Raw genomic sequence first — 18,380 nt, forward strand, 5'->3', positions numbered from 1 at the left:
CCCCCCACCCCCCCCCCCCCCCACCCCCCCCCCCCCCCACCCCCCCCCCCCCCCACCCCCCCCCCCCCCCACCCCCCCCCCCCCCCACCCCCCCCCCCCCCCACCCCCCCCCCCCCCCACCCCCCCCCCCCCCCACCCCCCCCCCCCCCCACCCCCCCCCCCCCCCACCCCCCCCCCCCCCCACCCCCCCCCCCCCCCACCCCCCCCCCCCCCCACCCCCCCCCCCCCCCACCCCCCCCCCCCCCCACCCCCCCCCCCCCCCACCCCCCCCCCCCCCCACCCCCCCCCCCCCCAACCCCCCCCCCCCCCCACCCCCCTCCCCCCCCACCCCCCCCCCCCACCCCCCCCCCCCCCCCCCACCCCCCCCCCCCCCCACCCCCCCCCCCCCCCACCCCCCCCCCCCCACACCGCCCCCCCCCCCCACCCCCCAACACCCCCCCCCACCCCCCCCCCCCCCCACGCCCCCACCCTCCCACACACACCCACACACCCCCACCCCCACCCCCCCCCCCCCCCCCCCCCCCCCCCATGGCCAATTGGCCACTGGCCAATTGGCGCTTCGATGTAGGCTGCTGATGGGAATTGTAGTTCCTGAACATCTGGAGAGCCGCAGGTTCCCTACCCCTGGACTATACAGTCATACCTCGGTTTTCGTCACCTTCGGAAATTGTTGGTTTTGGTTTTCACTGATGGGATCCAGCCATTCGTTGCCTTCGGTTTTCACCACACCAACGAAACCTGAGGTGACTTTTGCATAAGTTTCTATGCCGTTTGCGTTCTGCCTGCTCAAAAGCATAGCCTCGGTTTTTGTCGGTTTCAGTTTTCGCTGAGGTAATCCAGACAGTTTGCCGACTAAAACCGTCTGTACCCTGAAAATCTTGACTGTACCCTGAAAATCTTGTTGGTCTCTAAGGTGCTACTGTACAGGTAACTATTACACATTGCGACTTTCCCGGTCGCAGTTTTGATCTATCACAGGTTGGCATAAAAATTAAATGGGAATTTGGGGGGGAGTTTGCGGAAGCCGCAGATGATATGCAAAGGCTAGCAAACACAGAAAAAGTTTAGAAACTCAGAAATGCATCAAATATACGTATAGCATTGTAACATCTTTTATCTTTTAATGCCATAAATATACACAATTTCTTTTTTAGAGTTAAAAGAAAAGAAATCAGAGTTTGATGTTGTTTTTTATTGAAGCTTTTCTTATTAGTAATTTTGGGTAGCAGTATCATCATGTCATACACGTGTTACATCATTTATATTGCAAATATATGGAAAAAATGTACGTTAATAAAGGAGATATTCAGGAAAAAAGAAAAAGGGAAAAATCAGACGTATCCTCTGATATGAAAGGAAGATGAAATTTGTTTATGTGGAATTCCAGTTTATGGAGGGTGCTGAGCCTCTAACCCCCATGATGTTGAAGGGCTAACTGTACTCCAATTTGGCTCTTTTGTGATTTCCAGTATTTCTGTACTACTTTACCAAACACACCTTAACCGATTTGGGATGCCCGCGTCAAGGGTACTCTGGCTGGCGGGTCTAACGTTAATGAACCAGCCTGAATGAAATACTCCAATGGCTGCCTGTCGGCACTTGGCAGACACCAAAAAAAATAGTTTTTATGTTGGCTTCAAGGTCGTCAGATATCATTATAGCCGAGTATTAAAAATTTCAAAGAAAGGAGGCAGTGTGTTTGATTTATAGAATAATTATCTTGCTTCAGCTCTAAACTTGGCTTTGGCGATGGTTCTGCAAAGCACTCGAAAATTAAATCCATTTTTTATGGCACTACAAGGTATTATCTCACAGCAAATGATAATTAAACACCTGTGAAATCAATTAGCCCTTTAAGCGGGGGGCGGGGGGGAGTTTTCCAATTACGATTTTTTGAACCTTCCAAACTACCCCCCCTTCCTACTTTAAACCCAATTTTTAGGGTGAAGGGAAGCTTGAAATTCCTCCCCAATAGATTGGGGAGAGGACTGGTAAGTATGGTGACCTGAATCTTAATGCAGGCCCAGCCAATTTAATGGCTATGGCTCGAGTCCAAATAGGGCACATTAGAGCTTACTGCTAGTCAACTTTCTCTTTGACACATAGCTGAGTGTTTCCTACCAAAGCTGTTCCTTGGTATGCTAGGTGCCAAGTTTCGCTTGACAGCTTATTTCAAAAGCCAAGGTACCTTTATGGGAAGCAGTCAGTGAGGCGTTCTGTGGGAAAGCACAGGGGGCATCCTCTTTGGGTTCGCGGTTTCTTTGGCTCTCCCCGGTCATTCGTGGAACCGTCAGCATTAAGAATTCGCGTGCCTCAAAACAGGCTGATTTGGTTCAAGAGCTGGACTCAAATGCCGCTGGAAGGAGTCAGGAAGGAACTTTGCCGTTTTGTGCCCCTCAGAGTTGTGTGTGTTTAACTTTTGTTCTCGAGACACACGTTCAGCTGTTCCAGATACTCCTTTTCAGGAGATTGCACGAGCTATTTTTTTTTCCCTACAGAGTTTACAGGCTCAGGAAAGGAGAGCTTGAAACGCTTTGCTTGTTTGCCGCACAAGCTTTTTCATAGGCAAGAGAGTTCCTTTAGTGGTGAGAGTTTGTACCCTAGGGCAGAGGTAAGGCTGACACTTTTGGTTGGAGAAATTCCTGAAGATTTGGGGATAGAGTCTGAGGAGGACAAGGTTTGGGGATAGGAGAGACCTCAACAGGATATGATGTTACCTTCCAAACCTGCTCCTCTCTGCATTAGAAATCAAACTTCGCTGACAGCCGAATTCATGAACTACAATTCCCACCAGCCCTTGCCAGTATAGCCAATGCTCATGTTGGGAGGGACTGATGGTAATTGTAGTTCATGAACATCTGGAGGGCTGCGAGTTTGACACCCATGCAAGGGAACTGAGCTTTGCAGTCTGGAGATCAGTTGTAATTCTGAGACATCTCCAGGCACCACCTGGAGGATGGAAACCACAGGCAGAGGGCTTGCTGGTAGCAGTAAGTCGCATCATTTCCCTTAGTAAATATGGTGTTTCCCTCCTTGCTGACCTTGCTACAGCCAGCTTCTTAATTTGTTAAAAAAATGAATAAGCCACACTCCTTTGACCACCCAAAATGCTGCACTGAGGATCATAGAATTCCTATCCTGTGGGACAGTGGGCTGTACAAAGAAGGAAGAGGAGTTTTGATTCATATCCCCCCTTTCCCTCCTGTAAGGAGATTCAAAGAGGCTTACAATCTCCCCCCCCCCAACAAACACCCTGTTAGGTGGGGGGGGGGGGCTGAGAGAGCTCCAAAGAACTGTGACTAGCCCAAGGTCACCCAGCTGGCATGTGTTGGAGTGCACAAGCTAATCTGGTTCACCAGATAAGTCTCTACAACTCACGTGGCAGAGCGGGGAATCAAACCCGGATTCAGATTAGAGTGCACCTGGTCTTAACCACTACACCACTCTGGCTAAGAAGGAGAATTGGGTGGGATTGAGTGAAAAAGCTGCCTGGATGTAACCCCTTGTGTATTGGTTCTGGTGGGTTTTCCAGGCTGCGTGGCCGTGGTCTGGTGGATCTTGTTCCTAACGTTTTGTCTGCATCTGTGGCTGGCATCTTCAGAGGTGTATCACAGAGGGGAGTCTGATACACATTGGGGGAACCTCAAAGAAAAGATCAGTAATGGAAGGCACACTTCCTTGAAAGACAGCTTCCCACTGTGGCTCGTTTTTTCCCTGACTAGCTTTCAGCTAGACCTTCAGCTAGACCTGCCATCTGGACGTATTGCATGTGCTCTACCACTGAGTCACCGGCCTCTCTAAGGGCTCTATCGCCCATGCAGAATAATGCACTTTCGATCCACTTTCACAGTTGTTTGCAAGTGGATTTTGCTATTCCATGCAATAATATCCCGCTGCAAAGTGCATTGAAAGTGGATTGAAAGCGCATTATTCTGCATGTGTGAAAGTGCCCTAGCCCAGATTTTCCCTCTCACCTGAGACGGTAGAGACCAACTTTTGTGCTGGAAGCTGTAGATCTAGTTGGACTTGTTCACTGTCTAGACTGAAAGAATATGTTTTTTTTAGAGAAGAAACTGGCATAAAAAGGATCAAAGATGAAATTAGCAGGGGGCTGAGTCACAGTAATTATTAGTTTAAAAAAAATGTTTCCCAGGGTAGATTATAATCTCTTCAATGCGGTGACAAGGGGGAAATCCTTAAATGCTATGGAAGAATGTGTGGTATGGCTAATTAATTGGTGCAGTTCTCTTTCTGTCTGCTTTTGCTCGCTGGGATAATGGCGAACGAGGAATTTGGAGCAGCTGCTTAATCCGAGCATTGATTGACAGGGCCGGTACGTTAAAAATTTTTTTTTTTTTTTTTTAAGGCAGAGTGTGAGATCAACAAGTTAAAATTACAGGAACATTCTGCATTCTGATAATTGCCAACGCAGCACTTTGGTGTTTACACCTGCATGATAGATGAGGTTGTGTATGTTTTCTCAGCTACGGGTGGTAGAAAGGAGGGATATTTCAATTAAAGTGTGAATAAATTAGAATTGATTACAAATAGGGCCATTTGTTTATACTGCCTAAAAAGGTATTAGCTGAAAGCATGCACCACTTAATCATTGTGGAAGGGTGCCTGGAAGCTAATGAATTGTGTGACAGATCTCTGTAAAATGACGTGTGGGGCAGGCGCGCTTTCCACAACCCCAGCAGCATTCCCCGAACCTCTGACAAAGGGCCTGCAGTGCTTCTCAGCTGTTGTCTGGTAAGGACACTCCGGTGCAGTCCTAAAACATTCTATCCTGGAAGACCTGTGTGAAATTCTGGGTAGATCCAGTTTAGCTCGTGTACAACTGCAACAAGCTGAGGCAAGAGATAGGGCCTCCTTAGGAAATCAAAGATGGAATCCGTGTTGGCATTTTGGTATGTGGTACTGAACTCAAGAAGACCCAAATGACAGGTACTTGGGTTAATTCTGTCATTATTTTTATTTATTTATTTATTTATTTATTAAATTTATAGGCCGCCTCATCCCCGAAGGACTCGAGGCGGCTCACAACATGGCTGTTTCCAACAGCAATTTAATACAGCATAAAAACTTAACCCATTAAAACACAACAGCAGTTTATAACAATAAATAAATTAAAACAACAAGATTGTGTAAAACATACGCACACAGGCACCCGATCTAAAGGCCAAAAAAGAGGAAGGAAGAAGGGGAGGAGGTAGGCAGGTCCCAAGATGGAATTAGGGCCCAACCAAGGTGGTCCAGACAGGCAGCTTTGATTTCAGTGTGGGGGGGGGGTGGAACCGCGGCCGGCCCCTCCAAAAGCCCGGTGGAATAGCTCTGTCTTAGAGGCCCTGCAGAACTCACCAAGGTCCTGCAGGGCCCGGACAGCAGGGGGTAGAGCATTCCACCAGGCAAGGGCCAGAGCCGTAAAGGCCCTGGCCCGGGTCGAGGCCAGCTGCATCATCGCAGGGCCAGGGATCACCAGCAATTCTGCCGCTGTCGACCGCAGCGGCCTATGTGGGACATAAGGGGTGATGCGGTCCCGTATGTATAAATTGGTCCACACCAGCCACCAGGAGAGAAAATGATTAAGTCTCCATTTCCCTGTTCACAGCTTCATTTGATCTTTGTAATTAGGCTTACTAGGCCTCCTGTTATATTCAAGGACCTCCCACTGGTAACCTGCTTTGACTGCTACTGCTCTGAGCAGCTGTGGTAGAAAAATGTCAAAACCATCAGCAGTGCATGCGCTGTGATGTCACTTCCGGGGAAAATCTGGAAGTGTTGATAGGTAGCTCCTTCCATCTCTTTCAGGTTTCCCCCAGAAATGACATCATAGTGCATTTCCCCCCTATGTCCCTCCTTCCGCCCAGCTCTCACATTCTATGTATAATAAGGATTCTGCTCAGGGTGGTGGCTATTTTCAGTGAAACTTTCATGATTATTGAAGCCTGAAAACTATTGAATAATAATTTTTTACAACAATTGTGACTCAAAATTTTGATGGGGAATTGATAGTTTTTTTCTTTTCTTTTTTAAAATGCCGGCCAGATTAACGCTTTAAAGAGCTGAAGTACACTTGTTTGTAAATAAATCAATTCGTTACGGATAAATATGTGAACTGCCTTTGTTGATAAGCATTGTAAGTTAGGTGATCGGGTTGTTTTTGGTGTCTGATGTGTAAGGATGCCTTCACATAGGCCGGTCTCCCAGAAGTTGTTTGAAAAATGTGCTTCCATATCACGTGGCATATTTCCATTTCCATCAAAATTGGGTAGCTCTCATGTGGAAACTTTTGTGTCATATGGAAGAGCCACACCAGGAAGATAATCCCATGACACTGACAAGATACAGTCGTCCTGTGAGGACTTTTAGCACCTCACAGCGTACACCAACTCTTGCTCTTTGTTGCATGACCCAGCCATGAGATAAATAAGTGGAAAAAAACACAATTCATTTGACAGAACTCACTATGTCTTTGTTGAAGAGAGGACAGATAGCTGGCAAATAGAAAAGAGGGGGGCAAGAAATGCATTGTATAGTAGATTTATCCTATAGAGCTGAGGTGGTGTAGTGACTAAGATCAGCAGATTCTGGAGAGGTTTGATTCCCCACTTCTTAACATGAGCGGCAGACTCTTATCTGGTGAGCCAAATTTGTTTCCCCACTCCTACACATGAATCTTGTGGGACAGAGGTGTCCAACTCTGGTGCTTTAGATGTTCATGGACTACACAATTCCCATCAGCTCCTGCTGGCATGGACCTGCCATACCAGCAGGGGCTGATGGGGATTGTAGTCCATGAACATCTGAAGCACCAGAGTTGGACACCCCTGCTGTGGGGTGACCTTGGGCTAGTCACAGTTTTCTCCAAAATCTCTCACCCCCTCCTACTTCACAAGGTGTAGGGAGAGGAAGGGAAGGAGTTTGCTAGCTGCTTTGAGACTCCTTACGAGAGAAAGGAGGGCTATAAATCTAAATTATTGTTATTATTATTCTATCAATCAAATTGATTCTGTCAATCAAAATCATGAATAATTTGGATTTAGAAGAAATGTATTTGTGCTTCACTTCCTACCTATGGAGATACTGTGGAATTCAGGAAGGATTTGGACTTCTACACCAAATATCCTAATGAGACTTGCCTTCACAGTTTGAGAACTTGTAAGCTAATATTTTAGTCCCCAGATATTTTAGTTAGGGGAACTATGAATGAAACTTAGTCTTTGTTCGGGAGCAATCTCTGAGCCTCAGACTGCTCCTTAGAAGTCATTTAATTGCCTGCCATTAACACATCCCCTGACAGTAGCCCATGACTTATTCGCTTGATCAGAACTGAGCATTCTCAGATCTTGATGTGACGAATAATAAACAGTATATGATGTAAGCAATCAAACAAAAAAACTACCAGAAAGGCACTAAGCATCATGGTCTGCACTGGGAACCACTAAGGGCCAAAAGTAATTTAGCTCTTGACCTTCACACGGACTTATTTAGCCACGCTTGGGTGTTAAATACCTGCCGCGAGAGGGAAACAAAAACTCCATCTTGAATCTCCCACATCTGTCCAAAATCCCCCTTCCTTGCTCTTAGATGTATACCTAAACAATATAAATATGTGAAGAGGCCTTCATGAGCATACTTCTGCTTGCAGTCACCATAGCAGCATGGAAACCACTTTTGGGTTCTGACCTACTGCATAGTATTCTGGGAACTGAAATTACCATACAGCAAATTTTCTGCCTCTATTCAGCTAAAACACAGTGTTCTTCAGCATAAAAATTACAGGTAATGGGCATATTTTGCAAAATGGCTCACCAGCATTTAGATTTTTTTTCAGCTATGTGTAATAGAATTGAGATGTGTGGAATGTGTTTGAATCTTTCCACCAACAGACAAAACATCCCGGCCCAGATGGAAACTCTTAGATGCCTGTTATCCTACAGTCTGTTATATGACTGGCTTCCACTGGTGTTAATGTGTGGGTCCCCCCGCCTTTCCCCCCCTTTTTTTACTGTATTAAGAGGCTGTGATTCGAAGTTCTATAAAGAGACCTTGGTGAAAGGTTGCCATTTACATAGCTGCTTCACACACTTGAGTGGTTCTCTGCCAACGCATGGAGACGTGTGTCACCGTCCTCCTTTGTGCTGGCCAAATTCCAAACATTAAATTTTCTGAGTTCAGTGGTTGCTACCATTTTATTATTCATCATGCCCTTTTGAAATCCCATGCATGGGAACGAGCAGTCTCAAAGGCCACAGAACATTCCTGACTTCCGGGAAGTTGCCCAAACCACTACCTTTATGTGTAGCTACCTGGACAGTACCTTGGTGAATGAACATGTTTATGTTCCACCATCCCAGTACGGTACCTTCTCCTTAGAAGAGCTTGGCAAAGGCCTTTTTCCTTTTGGTTAACTAACACGCATCTCTGAGGGGAGCTTGTAAGATCTGGTGGTCCAGAATTCATATGGATCTGCCCAGTGTCAGTTCCAAGTTTTTAGGAGGCGATATCTATTACATTTTGTTCTGTTGTATTTATATTCCACCTTTCCTTTTAAGAATTTGAGGTGGTGTATTTGACTCTTCTCCCCTCCTCTATTCTCACAAAAATCCTGTGAGGGAGGTGAGGCTGAAGAGAGAGTGATTGGACCAAAGTTACCCAGTGAGCTTAATGGTTGAGGAAGAATTTGAACCAGGCTCTTTGTAGTCCCTGGCTCAGAACTTATATCCCAAGCAGGATTGGCCATGGATAGTACTTGGATGGGAGTCCACGAAGGAAGAGTTTGATTCTGTGTGGAGGGAGGAGACAGCAAACAAAGGCTTAGCTCTTACCCAGAATGCCCTTCGGTTGGGAAGTCATCATCAATCAATTGCAACTCAAGGACTTCTTACCGTCCTCCTTCTCCTTCTTCTCCTTGTCTTCACCTGTCTAACCACTATCCTGCACTGGATTTAAGCAGCACCCTTTAACATGCAGACCAAGAAATTTGCCCTTTCATAGATCAGATTAGTCCAGACATGGTCTCATTTCTCAACATTAACAGGTTACTTAATGATCTCCAAGATGAGTTGACTTCCTCTGGGTACAAATTCACGTTGTTTGACCTGAATGAAAAATAATTGATCCAGACGCGGGAGGACCGGGGGGGGGGGGGGGGGACCTCATCAGTTAGTAACTTTGGCTTGGGGGTAGAACTGTCTTCACAAACTTTAAAGTTCTGTGTGTTTCTTTAATGTTTCTGTTGAAAGATCCAAACATGGCTGGGTGTTTTTTGCCTGACTGAAACAGATTTCAGATTTTTATTTCTTTGCCATAAGGCCTGCTCAATTAGTCTCTTAAGTCCACTGACATATAATTTGATCAAAATGTCTACAAGTCTTTTATCTTTAACCTACGTATCGTGATTGTAATCTAAAACCAGTCTCCATAGTGCCTTGTTCTTCTTCCAAGTCTAATATAATGAACTAATCCATTTCTCCGGGAAGGTTACTAACTGTCTATCTCCTGTTCCTTTGGGGATGTGCATTATTAACAAGCTGATGTCAGCTCTTTTGTGTGTTGGGGGGGGAGGGATAGAGGGATTCCCAATTTTCAATTTGTATAATTACTCTGTAGAATTCTTTGCTGGGGTATGCAGTGGTGGGATCCAAAAATTTTAGTAACAGTTTCCCATGGTGGTGGGATTCAAACTGTGGCGTAGCGCCAATGGGGCTGGGTGGGGCACGACGAGAGCGTTGCCGGGCATTCCGGGGGTGGGGCATTCCTGGGCGGGGCTGTGGCAAGGACACAGCCGCTGCGCTGGTCCTTGCGTGGGAAACGAATTCAATTATAAGCAGGCTGCCACGCGACAATCGCGCACTCCTCCTGCTAGGATCACTGCTTCAAGTTCTGCGCGCTACATCAAGGAGAGAAGAGGGGCGAATCTACAAGTAAAAATCATTAATGGCAAAATCACCAATTAGTAACCCCCTCTCAGCACACACAAATACTTAGTAACCTACTCTCGGGAACCTGTGAGAACCTGCTGGATCCCACCTCTGGGGGTATGTTGCAAAGTCTACAGGTGTAAAAGTTGCTTTCAAAAGGAAATAAGGTGTATTCAGTTCAATTCAGTTCAACCTTTAATGGCATGTAAAATTGCAAATATGTTTTCATTTAGAACGTTTAAATATTGTTGGTATTTAAAATGCTTTCCAAGAATTTAGCCACTGCCAAGGTAATTGATGGACTACAATCACTTAACAAAAAGCGATAAGAAGCTAGTTTTAGCCATGGGCTGATTCAGGAGAAGGGGTTAGTTGGAGTAATCCCTCTCTTGTCAAGGAGAACTGGGTTTCAGAAGCAACTTTGTCATATCCTTCCTTTTCGGAGACCTTGTGAGAATAAGCTCTTCTTACTTGTTCTCTGCACATCACAAAAGGCTTTGTTGGCGTACTCTGGGTAGGGCAACTCCCTCCCTCCCTTTTATCCAAAATAAAATGAGATTGGACCTGGCCACCTTATTATCTAGCGAAGATGAAGGTACCTGAGGCTTGAGAAGAACATTTCCCGGTTTGGTTCTTTTTTAGAAATCCTGTGCAACATGAAATGTGTTGGAGGTTGGCCTTGCTTTGAGCTTGCTGTCAGTCGATTGGACCATCGAACGTGGTGTTATCTCATGGCAGCGGAGACAGAGATACTTCCCATCTTTGAATGCTGAAATCCTTTTGACTGGAGATTGAATCTGGAAGATTAGCCATGTAATACTGCCCTTGGGTTGAATAGCTAGCTAGATGGATAGATCAGTCGGTAGGTAGATATTTTAAGCGTGTCAAACCACGGAGATATGGGAGCTTCTCCGCTTGCCCCCTCCCCAATCTGCAGCCAGAATTGGAGGAGCAACAGTGGCGTAGTGGTAAAGAGTAGGTACGCTCTAATCTGGAGAACCGGGTTTGATTCCCAACTCTGCCACTTGAGCTGTGGAGGTTTATCTGGGGAACTAGATTAGCCTGTGCACTCCAACACACGCCAGTTGGGTAACCTCGGCCTAGAAGACCTCGGTCTTCTGAGCTCTCTCAGCCCCACCCACCTCACAAGACCAGTGGAAGTAGATTAGGCTGTGAAATAGCAACTAGGACAGAGGTGCCCAGGGAGCCTCATGGCTGAGTAGGAGGGTAATCTAAATGCCAGTTAGGGTTGGGAAATTCATGGAGTTCTGGGTTGGGAAATTCATGGAGATTTTGGGGGGTAAAACCCGGGGAGGACAGGGTTGGGAAGAGGGGCTTTAGTGTGGTCTAATGCCATAGAGGTCACCTTCCAGAGCAGAAGGTGAACTGGTTTCTTTTGCCTGTAGGTCAGTTGAAATTCCAGGATATCTCCAGCCGTCACCTGGAAACTGGTAACCATAGTGCCACTCAGACATCATCATGATCATGATCATCATGATCATCTATTATTGTTGTTGTTGTTGTTGTTGTTGTTGTAGATTTCACAGCTGCCAGATCTTTAGCTGGTTGTTGGCCTTCATTACAATTCGAGCCTCACCCAGAGGCCTAGGAAGTTGTAATGCATCTGCTTAGTATTCGTGCGGATCCCAGCAGGGGTGCCTTCTGAATTTGACAGATGTTAATTTTGTCAATTCGAAGATGTTTCAAGTGCTGCCCTAGTGTTTTTGGGATGGCGCCCAGCGTGCCGATTACCACTGGGACGACCTCAGCTTGTTTGTGCCATAGACACTGAAGCTCGATTTTCAAATTATTATTATTATTATTATTATTATTATTATTATTATTATTATTATTATTATTATTATTATTATTATTATTATTATTATTATTATTATTATTATTATACTACAATACAACTGCAACACATACTGCGTCTGGAATTCTATCTCTGAATACTCCAGTCCCTTCCTAAGCGACCTTAGGATGTATTAATTAGAGGTATTTGCGTAGAATATGTGCAGTTCCTAGAAGTGCTGCTTTCTGCAGCATGTGGACTGATGTTCTGTCCAAGTTTAGGCTTTCCAGATATTTTTCAAGATTTCTTGGAATTATTATTATTATCATTATTATCATTATCATCATCATCATAATCATCATCATCAATAATAATAATAATAATAATAATAATAATAATAATAATAATTATTATTATTATTATTATTATTATTATTCAATTTATAAGACCGCCCTACCCCCCAAAGAGCTCAGGGCAGTTTACAGGCAACCAAACACAATACATTACAACTGAAACAATCGGATAATCCCAATTAAAACAATAAATACAATAAAAACAGTAGTAGCAATAACCTTTCCATAATTAATTAATTAGGTGGTTCGCCACACTGGTTCACATCCCCTTATTTATGCCTTTGTTCCTGACATCTCTGGCTATCTAATGTCAGGTGAACCATTGAGATAACCCAGGTTCTGTATACCACTGACAACCTAATTATAGAAAATGTTCCTTTAAAAAAAGGAAATAAAAATGCTGTTTTCACATTCCCTCCCCCACCCCCGCTTTTTTAAACTTCACATTTCCTTCTCTAAAGCTAACATGTTGTGAAGTTTGTCGCTGTCCAGAGCATTAACTAGGTTTTGTATTTTTAGCACGCTAATGATGAGGAATATAGGAATGGCATATATTAGCCCTAAGGGGGAAATCTATTCTGGGTGCAGGTTAAAACTTTCCTGTCGTGCAACGTATGCTGGTGGCGGCGGCGGCGGCGGGGGGGGGGGGTACCGTAACCCCGGGGGATGAGAAAAGGGAACATTTCAGAAGTAGCATCTTCTTTGCAACCCCTCTGTTAGTCCCCCCTCCTTGTTAACTGCATTATGTAAAGGAAATCAGTTATTTGCGCTGACAAAACAAACATACCATTGTTAATCTTGAAAGCTCAGTAGTGCATATCATATCATTTAGGGAAATTTGTAGTCCCTCTGAAGACGTGCTTGAAATTGTTGGGTCAGTGCCTGTGGGCACCTCAGAAGAAAACGGGGTGAGTCGTTATGACTTCCAAAGATTGGAGGCAGGTATTTCGTGCCCTCTCAAACTGATCACTTTGTACTGTTTTATTTATTTATCATTTTATTTGTTTATTTTAATCCATTTTTTAATCTGACTTTCTCCCAGTGGCAACCCAGAGTAGTTTACATCATTCCCCACCATTTTGTCCTCACAACAAACCCTATGAGGTAGGTTAAGTTGAGAGAGTATGACTGGCCCAAGGTCACTCAGTGAGCTGCCGTAGCACAAGTGGGAATTTGAACCTAGGGGTCCCCGGTACAAGTCCAACACTATTAACCATTATACCATGCAATTTTGTTGCATAGGTTGTTTTGTAATAATTCAGTTCATCTTGGTACAGAATTTGGAGTGGCTAGAAGGGAGTACAGAACCAAACTTCCAAACCTCCAAAGAAATTTGCAAATCCAGAGTTGCCGACCCTAGATGAGAAGTGTGTGTGTGTGGCTGTGTGTGTGTGGCTGTGACAAGAATGCCCAAATTCTTTTCCTCACAAGTTCCACATCCAGGGCTTTGGTTGCTTGGAGATGTTTGTAAAATTTGAACAATCAAACCGCTCAGTCTTGGCTTATACGAAAGACTTGTTTGTATAACTGTTAAAAGTTAATTTAAAGTTAATGTGGGTGGGGAAGGGTAGAAAATACATACTTTTTTATTCAACCATTTTCACAGATCTTTGCTCTTCAGTGTGTCTTGTAGTCTTAAATAACACAAAGAGGATTTCTAGGGGGGCGGTCTCTGTGAGGATGCTCTTAATCTATTGAAAGTGGTCTTTGTCTCGAGCAAATTATGCTGGTTGTTTAAGCAACTGGGCTTTAAGCAACTTAATGGTGGGTTTTTGCAATTGGAAATTGTCCTACACCTGTCTTTATATCCAGAGTAGGAATAAATGCAACAGTAGATCTTGCTTTATGTTTTTCTAAATATACTTCCTCCAAGGGGAAAAAAAAGTCCTCTAAAAATCAGTGCCTGCAGGCTATGATTAAATGAGATTATTAGAGTTGCAGAAATGTCTGCATGGCATTTACTGTCAAAGTAACACCTGTTCACAGAGTGCAGAAATCTCTGGAGCCGCAGCACTCGCCTGCATGCGCCATGTGTTTGTTTGGGAGGGTGGTTGCTGGTTGGATATTTAATCTTGATCCTTTTTCTTTTTTTTTTTTGGATTCAGAACCAGCAGGTTGGCAGGTCCAGAGCCATTTACAGGTTTGCCAGAAGCACAATTAGCTAATAACCAGCTCAAAACAGTTAGGGATTTGATGTGTGTTTTTGGTAAATGGTTCTGAAATGATTGATGAAATTGGAAAGAAAACAGTAGGGTCTAGCCGAATGCATTAATTCCGAAGAATGTTGGTCTTTGCCCCTTTGCGTTTAATTGCTAAAAATGGTTTCTAGCTCTCCTTCCCTTAACTTCTCCAGACCAGTCTCATGTACATTAAATAGTTCCCCTATAACTAATTTGCCCCCTCCAACTCACACTTACACAGTGTGACTCATCTTCACTGTTCTTCATCCTTTCCTGGTTGATTAGAAGACATTTGTACCGGTTCCTGATTGCTCATGATAGCTGTCAAGATTTTCTCAGGGGACAATAAATTCATGCAGTTTTGTGCAGCATTTGCATCGATATAATTGGAGTTGAAAGCCTGGATCAGTTAATGCAGCACATTAAATTTAATTCATTAATCACCGATTATTAATGCGGGGGATTTTTCATTAGATGTTAATTGGAGCCACCACCACCCTGCCCAACCTTAAGGAACGGCTGCAAAAATGAATGTGTTCTCTAAAGCTATGCAATACGTTTTAGGTCATTTTCCATACCTTATTTGTTTTACTCGTGCATGCGGATGCATGAAAACCACCCTTTTCACGGGGGCTCAATTTCCAGTAACTAACAAAGGTCGAAGAAGAGATCAAGCCTGTTTCAGAATCACACATAATCCAGATAAAGCCGTTCTTCTTTAATAGATACACCAGACACTTTAAGAAGGAAATTGTTCACATGTAAAGTCAAAGAAAACCAAACGTAGAATCATAGAATTAAAAAGTTGGAAGTCTAACCACCTGTCCTGTACAGGATGACCCAAAAGAAGACAAGAGGAAGAGTTTAAATTTATACCCCACTTTTCTCTCCTGTAAGGAGTATCAAGGTGATTTACAAACTCCTTTTCCCTTTCTCCCCACAACAGACACCTTGTGAGGTAGGTGGGGCTGAGAGAGTTCTGAGAGAACTGTGACTAGCCCAAGGTCACCCAGCTGGCTTTAGGTGTAGCAGCAGGGAATCAAACCCGGTTCTTCAGATTAGAGTCCACCTCCTGTTAAACACGAAGCCACCCTGGCTCTCATCCCTGACAAATAACTCCCTCTTAAAGGAGGGACAATCCACAATGTCCCTGGGCAACTGATTCCACCACTGAACTGCCCTTATTGTTAAAAAGGGGTTTCTGAATGTCCGGCTGATATCTCCAAACCTGTAATTTCAACCTATTATTAGGAGTCCTATCCTCTGCTGCCCTGACCTGGATGCAGAAGCGTACCTCCAAGGGGACGGGGGGGGGGGGGCATGATGCACTGGGGCGTGCCCCTGTGGGGGTGTGGTGAGGGCGTTCTGGGGGCATGTCAGGGGTGTTCCAGGGCAGGGGCGGGACGGGGGCTGAGGATGCACCAGTGCACCGGGCACCGGGCACTTTCCCCCACTTGCTACGCCTCTGCCTGGATGGCCCAGGCTAGCTTGATCTTGTCAGATCTCAGAAGCTAAGCAGGATCGGTCCTGACCAATACTTGGATGGGAGACCACCTAGGACAGTGGTGGCGAACCTTTGGCACTCCACATGTTATGGACTACAATTCCCATCAACCCCAATTGGCCATGCTGGCAGGGGCTGATGGGAATTGTAGTCTATAACATTTGGAGTGCCAAAGGTTCGCCACCACGGACCTAAGAATACTAGGATCACTGTGCAGAGGAAGACAAACCATCTCTGAGGTATCTTGTTTTTAAAACCCTACTAGAATGACCATATCAAATAGACAGTTTGCAGCGTGAAAAACATAGGGCACTTTCCAAAATGCCAAATAATTCACTTTCAATGCATTTTCAGTGTACTTTGCAGCTAGATTTTACTGTATGAAATGCAAAATCCACTTGCCAACAATTGTTAGAAGATGTATTGTCGAAGGCTTTCACAGCCAAAATCACTGGGGTGCTGTGTGGTTTCCGGGCTGTATGGCCGTGTTCTAGCAGCATTCTCTCGTGACGTTTCGCCTGCATCTGTGGCTGAAGATCTGAAGATGCCAGCCACAGACGCAGGCGAAACGTCAGGAGAGAATGCTGCTAGAACACGGCCATACAGCCCGGAAACCACACAGCACCCCAATTGTTAAAAGAGCATTGCAAGTGGATTGAAAGTGCGTTGTTCAGCATTTGTGAAAGATAATTGTCCAAGTGCGTTGGAAGTGGATTGAAAGTGCACTATTCAGCATTTGTGAAAGATGGACAATATCTTGCAATTTTTAGAAATAGGGGGGAAAAATGAGAACTTTGGGCTGCCCTTTGCAGCGCTCTGCCTCCTTCCCAAGAGGAGGCTGTCCTTTCTCGTAAGATCATCTGGAAGGCAGCCAGATATACTTAAGAATCTCTTCCGCACTGAGATGCTGTCATTTGGCAGCTCTCTGATTGATCTGTCGTCTCAAAGCAAAATAATTGACTAACGACCCATTTGGAAAACGTGCTGCGTCAGGAGCTTTGAATGGGGCATTCGGTCACCCCGGCCCTGTGTTACTCCGTGTGAGGTTAGTGGTCCTCAGACTGTGAGCCGTGCCCCTCGAAGTAGGTCACACCTCACATGGGTCGCAATGCTCAAATTCCTAAACTCGGGAGAGAAGGTTCTCCGAGAAGTAAGGGTGTATCTGCCGCTTTCTTTCTAAGGATGCGGATTTCATTTAAAGAAGCATTCGGGTAAAGTAGTTTAAGGAACCGGGTAAACACTAATTGGAAACGCTAATCTCTTTCCCTGCAGATATCCTCGCTTCTCTTTTGGCTCTCAGTAGCAGCCTCCCCTGCTCATCGCTGGCCTTATTGCTTAAATGGTGACAGAAATATATAAATGGAAAACACACCCGCGCTTTGAAGCATTTAAACCAGCGGTACTCGCTCTGCAGCTTACAGAGAAGCGCTTGGGCAAATATCATCAACCAAACGAAAAAAAAGAACCACGTTTAACTTCCATCTCAGGCATGAGACCTGGTATCTCAGGGAAGCGGGCAGGGCGCCCGTTTCTTCAGCTGTGGCTGTTCCAAGGGGGAAACCACCTGTCAATCACAAGTCTCCCCCTGGCAAAAGCCTCGCACCTTTCCCTGAAATAGGGGGCAGTTGGCTCATAGGGGAGCAGGGCTCAGAAGAGCGACATGTGGCTTTTGAGCCACTGAGGCCCCTTCCGCACATGCAGAATAATGCACTTTCAATCCACTTCCAGCGCACTTTGCAGCTGGATTTTACTTTGCAGAATAGCAAAATCCACGTTCAAACAGTGGTGAGAGTGGATTGAAAGTGCATTATTCTGCATGTGCGGAAGGGGCCTGAATATCCTCTTTACCCTGCAGTCCAGTTCACTCCCAAACATCAGCAGGGTAGAAGGTGATGTGTGTAGCTTATGACTCTTGATTCCCAGAGCCACAGTCTTAGCAGCCTACCTCAGTGGGTTCTGGAACGTAAAGAAAGGTTACAAGTGCGTTCCACTTCAAAAAAAGGTCAAGAACTACCTATTTGAAGGGATGCCATGTCGAAGAGGGAGCAAGCTTGTTTTCTGCTGCCTCAGAGAGTAGGACTCTCTGTCATGGGCTCAAGGTGAGCCCATGACTCATAGGGGAGTCATGGGCTCAAGGTGAAGGAAAAGAGATTCCACCTAAACATTAGGAACAACTTCCTGACCGTCAGGGCTGTTCGACAGTGGAATTCCCTGCCTCGGAGAGTGGTGGAGTCTCCTCCTTTGGAGGTTTTTAAACAAAGGCTGGATCAGCATACGTCGGGAGTGCTTTGATTGTGTGTTCCTGCATGGCAGGGGATTGGACTTGGTGGCCTTGGGGTCTCTTCCAACTCTATGATTCTATGATTCTGTCCCAAATCATGTAGAAGACCTTGCCCTTTATTTTTGTTCAGTTGGCTGTTATGTGACAGTATCTGAGACGGAACCGAAGTATTCCACTGACTATGGGATCAGATGAGGATTGCACCTGTTTTCTTTTGGCAGACGTTAACCCAACGATTATGTACAGGGTCGCTTCTTTTATGTATTTATCGATTAAATTAAGGAAAGGTTTGTGTGTGCCAGCCCTCAAAAATAGACCTGTCAAGCCTGCTTTGTTTATGG

The 18,380-nt window shown here is 45.3% G+C and overlaps 1 protein-coding gene across 1 annotated transcript in view; it reads left to right on the forward strand.

Moving 5' to 3' along the window:
* EXT1 (exostosin glycosyltransferase 1) overlaps positions 1-18,380 on the forward strand; it is a 317,437-nt gene that overhangs the window by 241,249 nt on the left and 57,808 nt on the right. The gene's annotated exons all lie outside the window — the stretch shown is intronic.

Source organism: Sphaerodactylus townsendi, linkage group LG09, assembly GCF_021028975.2.
Source record: "Sphaerodactylus townsendi isolate TG3544 linkage group LG09, MPM_Stown_v2.3, whole genome shotgun sequence".
NCBI classification, from domain to species: Eukaryota; Metazoa; Chordata; class Lepidosauria; order Squamata; family Sphaerodactylidae; genus Sphaerodactylus; species Sphaerodactylus townsendi.